General features: G+C 49.0%; 1 long non-coding RNA gene across 1 annotated transcript in view; it reads right to left on the bottom strand.

Annotated features, from left to right (window-relative positions):
• Nucleotides 1–3,731: 3,731 nt before the first annotated feature.
• LOC309534366 overlaps nucleotides 3,732–7,024 on the bottom strand; it is a 292,267-nt gene continuing 288,974 nt past the window's right edge. Inside the window, exon 6 of the long non-coding RNA XR_014220631.1 lies at nucleotides 3,732–3,760. This is a non-coding gene — a long non-coding RNA (uncharacterized lncRNA). The remainder of the gene's footprint in view (nucleotides 3,761–7,024) is intronic.

Here is a 7,024-nt window from a genome sequence, read left to right as displayed (position 1 = left end):
TGGAAACAAAAATCTGCCCCCTTTCCCCTTATGGGGTATCCAAGAGCCCATACAGAGACCTTACATAGGTTCCCTATTGGTAGGAGAAAATAACAGAGGCCAACCAGAGAATATTGAGAAGCAAAGCAGCTCGTAAGCCTGATCTTTGCTGATCTGTTGCAACAGGGTGTTCCCCTCACACGCAGGAAAGGAGGAGGACCCAGAACCCAGGTGTGTCCACCCTTATATAGACATTTTAAATTGCCCACTTTGGAGTCCAAGACCACCCCCAGAAACATCATACGCACATCACAGAAGGGGTGTAGCTCAAGACCACCCCCCAGACACATCATACCTACATCACAGAAAGGGCGGTCTACAGCAGAAATCTGAGTGCGTTGTTTATCTCCTGTCGTTGTTTATCTCCTGTCTGGCAGGTCACCTGTTAATGCTTACTTGACTGGATACCCTGGCCAGTCTTTTGTAATGATTCATATCTTAAATGTGCCCTTAAGACAGGATTTGTGAGGAAAGAGACAATGGGGAGGTTTCCCACTTTGAACCTGCAGAGAAATATTTGAGGCCAATTTGTTCAGGACTTTTTTTCTGTGGGGTTTTCAGACATGCGGTTTATATATTTATGTACGTGTTTGCTTGGTACATTTATGAACATTTATTACATATCTAAGACCTTAAAATTCTTATAACAATACCAGTTGCTGGAAACCCCAGGAGGGGAGAGGGCTGCTCTTGTGTCCGAATCCTGATTGCAGGTTTCCCACAGGCATCTGGCTGGCCCCGTGAGAAGAGGATGCTGGATTAAATGGGCCGTTGGCCTGATCCTGCAGGCTTCTCTTATCTTCATAGCTGATGCTTAAGGTTGATGGGAGCTGCAAACCAGCAAAATCTGGGAGGCCTTATCCAGGACTGTCATTTTAAAGGCGCAGATAAACAAAGGGGCTGCCACATGCCTGGCCAGCCGTCTTCCTGGGAGTCCCCTTGTTTAGCCTTTGTAGCTGCAGTTGGTAAGGACTACTCCTGGTGGCCTCTCCTGGCAGCTGCTGGTGGTGTGGAACTCCAGATGTTGTGGGTGGAGATGGCTCAGCGTGAGGATTGCCCTTGGAGCAGATTGCTTCTTGTTGCATGCACCCTCATGCTGAGATCCAGATGGCTCATTCAGCAGTGGTCTGGTGCCCACACAAGCGGGCAGCATTGTCAGGCTAATGGCGTGTCCTGAACTCCGAGCACACGTTGAGTTTTAGCCCACTGGTGAGAGAGAGCAGAGAACATCAGGGGCTCCTGAAAGCTTGCAAAAAAGTCATTATTGGCCCCATCCTAGTGAAAGTTCATTGTCCTTCAAGCTCAGTGGGTCAACTGATTTCAATGGGATTTTAATCACCAACGTGCCTTAGAAGTCTGTGCATCACAATAGCCTAACCAAACCTGCTCAGAAGCTTTGACTGATCACTATTGGGGACAAGATGGAGGGTGCTTAAATTTTGTAACTGATGAACACTTTGAACCAAGTGAGGCTCACACAGCTGAGTTTTCATTTGTTGTGAAATGCTACAAGTAATTAATACCATTAGTTAGCACCGCAAGCAGGATTTGACTGCAAGAGCCCTCTCCCCTCCTACAGCTGTAATTCAGCCACATCTGGAGGGCTATCCCTGATCTGAGACCGTTCTGCCACAAGGAAGACAGACCAGGGTTGTGGGCTGAAGCCAACCGCCTTGTCAGAAATTGTAGCCAACTCCAGTGAAGCCCACCATGCCTTGCAATGCTCACTGAGTAATGCTGCGCTTTTGGAACTGCCCAGTGGAAGTTGTGGTGCCTTCCAGCTGTGTTGGGTGACAACCCCTGTTGGCTGAGGCTGGCTGAGGTGGATGGGCTGCCAGCTGGAGGGCAGCATGTTGGGGGAGGCTGCCCTACATTGTTGAGCTTCATGTCCTGATGTGACATGGTGCGCAAATTGTTCTCACCTTTCGGCAACAGGAAGGATCTCACAAAACATGCATTTCTCTTACTCTTTCCCACAAATGATCCGGCACAAGAGTGATGTGTGAAGAGTTGGGACTCAACTGGCTGAGGTGCATTGCCTGACCGTGTTGGATTGTGGCCAAGATACTCATTGGGCATTGGCCCTGAGCTGCCCTCCAATCCAATCTGGATAACGTCCAACCAAGTCCTCCCTGGAACAGACCCACTGAAATTAATGGCACCCATCTAGTAGGTTTACTCGGGGTAGGACTAGCAGTGGATACAACCCAACAGTCTCCTTTGGGAAGGCTTGGTGGGTGGATTTTGCTCATTTTCAGCTCCACTCTTTATGGGTGTCGTGAAGAACTTTTGCCTCCAACCGGATTAGCCCATCACCTGCCATGGAGAGTTGTGGGTCAGAGGGTCAGAGATTGGTCTTTGTTGCAGCTGGCTGAGTGGTTCTTTTCCATGTGGGGAAAATGAGACGTTTGCCCGGTCTGTGCCTTTCTGGGTTGCAAATAACTATATCGGCAGGTGATGCAGCCGGGACAATCGCAAAGCTATGAACCAAAAACGTCTTGTTCTAGAATGTCCTGAATCCCATTTGATTTGGGAATGTACACTTGCTATTTGCTGTTAAATTGCTTCAGGATGTTTCAATGAGAAGCGAAATGTAAATGAAATGAAACAAATAAATATTTGCTGCATGCAAAACAAACAGCCACATATTGATTTCTCTCCCTCTCGGAAGGACTGAGCGAAGCACAGCAGGCACTGCAGCCTTCCAGTCAGCGTTGATGAAGTCCGGGCTGGACCACCCAGGAAGCTTGGGGAAGCAGTCGCCTCAGGGCAGCTGGTTGGGAGGAGAGGCAGAAAAAGGCCCTGTTTCCTCCTCTGACCCTGCCCACCCCCACCCCAACATTTTTCATGGTGGCGGGGGGGGGGGGACAGACAGCATTTTCTGTATTGCCTCAAAAAAGCGCATCTTCCTGGGCTAGTCTTGGCTGGAGCATTGTGTTGGTTCCCTGCTTGGGACACCCTCAGGATTCTGACCTGCTCAGGGTGATCTGGGTGGGGGAACTGGCAATTGGTTGGTTTTGTTTCTTGGTGGAACCTTCTGGTTCTTGTGTCTCTGCCCCCTCCCCCCGACCCAGGGGCTCAGGCTTTATCCAGAGCCCAAGCAGAGGTGCTCACCCAGCTGAAAGGGAAAGAGCAACACACAAAGGCAGCCCAGACACAGAAGCCGGATTAGCTTTTACACCAGTAAATAAAATCTCCCCATAAAGTTCTCTGGGCTGGTCTCTCCAGGCATTGGCTTTTTATAGCTCCGGCATATTTCTCTCATTGCAACTGGTAGGCAGCCGGCTCCCATCTTCTCCACCATGCAATTAAAAGGTGAAATGCAAATTATAATGGGACGCTTGACTAAAATGAAATAGTTATGGCTAATTGCAGCTGCCCCCTTCCCTGCTGCCAGATGCAAAATGCATCACTTATGAATTACTGTCTAGCAGACAGAGAGAGAGAGAGAGAGAGAGAGAGAGAGAGAGAGAGAGAGAGAGATATGAATGAGGGAGCCCCAGTGGGCAGATGAAGCTGAGTGGTCTCTTTTGGGGTTGAAATATATGGAGGGAACTGCCTGGTGCCATGAAAGACCACTGGCCGCTTCTACTACCACCAAACCCCAATGGAAGTTTAAAAAACATGGGACCCACACAGTTGTTTGTTTGTTTGTTTGTTGCATTTCTATTCCACCTTTCCTCCTATTTATCCTCACAACAACCCTGTGAGGTAGCTTAGGCTGAGAGTGAGTGGCTGACCTAAAAGGTCATCCAGTGAGCTTCCTGGCTGAGTGCGGATTTGAACCCAGGTCTCTCCCAGGTACAAGGAGAAGGGGACGACAGAGGACAAGGTGGTTGGACAGTGTTCTCAAAGCTACCAGCATGAGTTTGACCAAATTGCGGGAGGCAGTGGAAGACAGGAGGGCCTGGTGGTTCTGGTCCAGGGGGTCACGAAGAGTCGGACACGACTAAACGACTAAACAACAACAACAACAGCTCTTCCAGGTCCTGGTCTGACACACTAACCACTGCACCACATGGCGTGCTACATGAGGGCTAATTGCTCTTCTTTGTAGAGACCCTGAAGAATTTTTATTCAAAATTCAGCCAAATAAGATAGTTGTTTTTGTGGCCCTTCCCCATTTTGCTGTCTTTGCGAACTTCCTTCCCCGTGGTTCCACTTAGCTGGTCCCAGCTAACACACTTTGGCTATCCTGCCCTCCAATTTCTTAATTTTCATGGATTTCTACAGCCAGTGCTATTTTTTAAGGAAAAAAATTCACCCTGAACCCCTCCCTCATTCTCTTAGAAAGGCCATGGTGCCCCCTTGCGAGGGGCTGGGACCCAACTGAGGGGTGCCAGAACTGAGTTCCAGCTGGGGGGGGAAGCCCAGTCTATAGCCCACCTCACTTCTGCCATGGAACCCCCCAAGTTGGAATGCCTGGGGAATTCCCTCCAGACCCAGACCCAGACCTGGTGGCCTTGTGTGGCCCTTTTACTCTGGGACGTAAGGAGGATGCATAAACCATCCAAAGCAAAGGGCGGTTTGCAAATTATTGGAGAGTCGAGGATTGCAAGAGGAAGTTAAGGCGCCAGCAAGCAAACCTTGCCTTGCACATTATTTCAGCTTATATGAATCCAATTTATACATTCTGTTTGGCTGGACACAGCAATCTCCTGCCTTAATTTCCTCGGCCGGTGAGGAGGGAGGTTGGGCTGCAAGATCTCCCTGGACTTGTCGGTTCTTGACTTCGTTGATGCCGCAACTGCTCACCGAGCTTGAAGGAGGCTGACTTTTTTATATATACACGAAAGGTCAGATTAAATCCCTAAATGCATTTCTTCCACTTTTCCCTATGTTGGGGTGGGACGCACATTTATCGCTATTAAAAATGCATTCATTGCTCTCCCTGATTTTCTGGTTAAGTGGTCTAATCTCTCTCTGTTAATAGGGGAAAGTAAAATGCAAGAGTGAGGGCCATGAAATATAAATGGTGAGAACCCATAAATGCTGCATTAGGCAAGGCTGTTTGCATACATTATGCACGCAACATATTGAGGGAGAAGAATTCGTGTCCCCCCTCCCTGCAAAGTGCGAGAAGCACATCGCAAATCACCGCTTTGCCGAGTTCCCCTTCATAAGAGGATACAATAAAATCAAAGCTTAATAGTCTCTAATACGAGATTTGAAGGCTTCGCCACCTACTCTGTACCAGCGCGGAGCAATAATCTATGCAAATCCGATGCCTGTGTTTTCTACATTTGGGTGGTTTATAGGAGTGGGCCGGGCTTGGAAGGCCTTCCCCCCCTCTCTCTCTCGCTGGAAAGTAAATTATTTATACAGAGAAATAAAAGAATGATGAGGCAACGCAACTCAGCCGCCTCAAGTCCTTGCCAGGCTCCACCCTCTGCTCCCCCCCCCTTGCAGGTCTGGGAGAGCCACCTGCTCCAGCCACAGGGCGCCAAGGAAAAGCACATGGGCACATAGGAAGATGCCTTATACGGAGTTAGCAAAACCAACCCCTGTGTTGCAAGAGAACGCCAGCAATGTCTAGGCAACATGATGACCATGTACATGCGCAAGAGACAATCTTTATATACTGAGTTAGGTCATTGGTTCATCTAGCTCAGTATGGGCTACACTGACCGGAAGCAATGACTCTCCAGGAGTTCAGGAAGGAGTCTCTCCCAACCCTGCCTGGCTGATGGGCGCTGTCACTCAGCAGCCTTTGGAGTGCCAGAGCTTCCCCACACCTTCTCTAGATGAAGGGGCACCAAACACCACTCACTGTGGAGCCATCTCCTTCCTTGGTCTACCCCCCACCTGTGAAGCAGGGTCTCCCATGGCCCTTCCACCACCTCTGGTTCCTAGCTTGGGCCTTCTGCTGGCGTTGGGAGTGCCCTCTTGCCTTCCTCCTCTGGGAGTCCCACTTCTTCACTTGATGGCCACCCCTCTTCCTCCTCTGGCGCCAGTCCTTTTCTCTCCCCCTCCCTGCAAGCCCTTCCTTTTTATAGCCTGAAGACCTCCCCCAGTCTTCCCCTCTTGTGTTAATCCCTTGGTGACCCTGCTGCCCACCCCATCCACAGTTGTTCCATACTCTCCAACATTTCTCTGATGAAAATAGGATGTATCTTATTCCATTATTATTACAGTGGTACCTCGGGTTAAGAACTTAATTCGTTCTGGAGGTCCATTCTTAACCTGAGGTACCACTTTAGCTAATGGGGCCTCCTGCTGCCACTGCACAATTTCTGTTCTCATCCTGAAGCAAAGTTCTTAACCCGAGGTACTATTTGTGGGTTAGTGGAGTCTGTAACCTGAAGCGTCTGTAACCTGAGGTACCACTTTGTTGTTGTTGTTGTTGTTGTTGTTGTTATACCGCACCCATTTGACTTGATTGCCCCAGCCTCTCTGGGCGGCTTCCAACATAACATATTTACTAATCTAATCTAATACACCATCAAATCTAATGTGCACCTCAATTTTCAAAGCCTTGAAACCAAAAAAGTATCTGCTGGCTAAGGTCAACACGCCATGAAATCTAATGTGCGCCCTAATTTTTGCAACGTAGTTTGGTGAAAAACAGTACACATTACATTCGAGTAAATACGGTATACGAAAACATAATAAAACATTGAGCATTTAAAAAATTTCCCTATAAGGGCTGCCTTCAGATTTCTTCTCAAGGTTGAATAGCTACTTTTCTCCTTGGCTCAGGGCTCACATAACGCCATACCCTCCAATATTTCTCTGATGAAATTGGGACATTCAGGGATCAAATCAGAAAGCGGATGGATTCTCTAAATCAGGGACTGTCCCCTGAAAACAGGGACACTGGAAGCAGGGAAGCAGATACGGCGCCGGGGGGCAAATAGCCGCCCAACGCCACCAAATTACCATGGATAGTGTTGGGGTGGCCTTAGCTGTGCACTGCCAGGGGGGGGGCAACTCTCCCCCATGCCGCTGCAGGAGAGCGATCCCCGCGGAGGCTTGGGAGTGAAGT

Source organism: Podarcis vaucheri (assembly GCF_965113315.1).
Source record: "Podarcis vaucheri genome assembly, chromosome: 6".
NCBI classification, from domain to species: domain Eukaryota; kingdom Metazoa; phylum Chordata; class Lepidosauria; order Squamata; family Lacertidae; genus Podarcis; species Podarcis vaucheri.
Note: the sequence above shows the minus strand (reverse complement) of the source record. Positions and strands in the feature narration are given on the sequence as shown.